Source organism: Gorilla gorilla, chromosome 1, assembly GCF_029281585.2.
Source record: "Gorilla gorilla gorilla isolate KB3781 chromosome 1, NHGRI_mGorGor1-v2.1_pri, whole genome shotgun sequence".
Classification (NCBI taxonomy): Eukaryota; Metazoa; Chordata; class Mammalia; order Primates; family Hominidae; genus Gorilla; species Gorilla gorilla.
In genome coordinates this window covers 39,959,878-39,962,482 of record NC_073224.2, presented here as the reverse complement: position 1 = coordinate 39,962,482, position 2,605 = coordinate 39,959,878, and positions in this window count along the sequence as shown.

Here is a 2,605-nt window from a genome sequence, read left to right as displayed (position 1 = left end):
GAGCTTGCAGTGAGCCAAGATCACGCTGCTGCACTCCAGCCTGGGCGACAGAGTGAGACTCTGTCTAAAAAAATTAATAATAATAAAAGAACAGAGAAGGAACCTTGTACAGCCAATACACATATGAAAAGATAATTATAAAACCTAAAGGAAATGACACCCATCCAATCAGACAAGATGAAAAGTCTGATGACACCAAGTATTATAGAGTTGGGGAACTCTCAGATTGCTGACGGAAGGATAAACAGACACATACTTGGAGGGTAATTGGGAATGTCCAGTCAATTAGGGGAATTCCAATACTTCCTCAAATCCACACAATGTGATAGGATGCTCACTGCAGCACAGCTGTAATATAGAAACACTGCAAAACCCCTACAGGTCGATCAATAGCATATAAACAGTAGAACTCATACAATGGAACACTATACAATAGTTAAAATAACTGGGCTGGGCACGGTGGCTCACGCCTGTAATCCCAGCACTTTTGGAGGCCAAGGTGCGTGGATCACCTGCAGTCAGGAGTTTGAGACCAGCCTGGCTAACATGGTGAAACCCCGTCTCTACTAAAATACAAAATTAGCCAGGCGTGGTGGCGGGCAACTGTAATCCCAGCTACTCAGGAAATTGAGACAGGAGAATTGCTTGAACCCAGGAGGCAGAGGTTGCAGTGAGCCAACATCACGCCATTGCACTCTAGCCTGGGTGACAAGAGCAAAACTCCATCTCAAAAAATAAATAACATAAATGAACTGGAGCTACATTTATACATGCCTCCAGAATGCAATATTTAAAAAAATTATCAAATATGTACAGTATGATACCATTTCTGTAAAGTTAAGAAAACATGCCAACATACAAAACAAAACTAACCACAGATGAGAAGGGCAGAAATCGACTTCAGGACAGGAGGCGGAGGCAACAGGACTGGGGCCACATACGAACAGGACTTCAGAACGTGGGTTTTATTTCTAAAGACAAATCTGGAGCAAATATGGAAAGATATTAGTTGACGGGTTACACGGGGGAGATACAGGCGTTTGAACACCAGTACCCTGCTCTTCTTCGGCATGTTCGAATGCTGTCTTTTACAAATTCTCTCATTTTTCTTCTTTACCATTTGTGTTCTGGGTTCATTCGTCTCCCTGCTCTCTGGGGACCTCCAAGTAGCATCTCCTCCAGTGTCTTTGTTCTCTCCAATGCTCTTCCCTCGTCTTCTTACATGTCCTTGTTTTCTGTCTTAACACTTCACCCTAACCATCAGCAGGCCCCTTCATTTCTTCCTCCCTCGCTGTCTACTTAAGGGCCCCCAATTTCTGCCTTTACCTCTGAATGTGGTCTCCACCCAGCAACCCCTGGCCAGGCCTTTGAAAGACCTCAAGCTTAATGATTCAAAATATATGTCCAATCCCATCTTTGGAAACCCCACCCTAAAACTGCTCTTCTGAAGATAAGCACTGCCATAATTGCCAAATTGAATAAGCTTTTCAGTTTTCCTTTCCCCTTAACCTCTTGGGAGCTGTCACCATCAGGGACCATCCCTGTCTGCTTTACCCACTCCCTGCTGTGGCTTCCATGACGGCAATGCCCCCAATCCCAGGTCTCTGACCTGCACTACTAATCAGTGGGATTCCACCCGCCAGTGTTCAGCCTCCTCCGTCCTTCCTTCTTAGGGCACCACATTTTCCTCTGCCCTTCCTCAAACAGCCTGGGGGAAAGCAAGCTCCTGTCAAATGTCAAGATACACAATTCTCATTCCTCTCATAATAAAGATGCATTGTCCCGGCACTCATGTTATTCCTGGAACAGGGAGACAGGGCTACCAGTTTGAACCCCAGGGCACACTTGCGTCTTCTCAGCTGTCTGATATACCTAACACCTGCTTGATCTCGGCTCATTGCAGCTTCAGCCTCCTGGGCTTAAGTGATCCTCCCACCTCAGCCTCCAGAGTAGCTGAGACTACAGGTGCATGCCACCATGCTTGGCTAATTTTTAAATTTTTTTTTTTTGTACAAAGTCTCACTATGTTGCCCAGGCTGGTCTCAAACTCCTGGGCTCAAGTGATCCTTCTGCCTTGACCTCCCGACGTATTGGGATTACAGGTGTGAGCCACTGTGCTCAGGAAGAGGCACTTCTGAGATTCTCTCTGCAACCCATGATTGATGTACAGAGAAGGCAAAGCCAAACCGTCCACTCTCCCACCACAGTGCTCAGGGCCAAAGCCAGAGAAGGAAAGGAGAGTGGTTTCTAAAATCAGGCCCTCACAGGCTTCTGCAGAGGGTGAACACTTGCTGAAGGAACCACTGGATGTTTTGGCAACCACTTGGCAGTGTCTGTGCCACCGTGCACAACTGAGTCCAGGGACCTGCTCAGCATCCACAGCCTTACAGCTCAGGGCTGGCAGATGTCAGGCCACCCTGCTCTCCTAACTCCTTGGCTTAGGAAACTTTCTAGTTAAAGAAATGTGTGCAGAGAGGCGAGATCATTAAAAGCTCCTTCAAACAGGGCAAACTGCCTCCATCCTGGGCTCACAGCACAAGTTATCCCAGGGGTGCCCAAGATGCAGGGAGAGGGGTCAACATTTACAACGGACCAAACTCCAAGA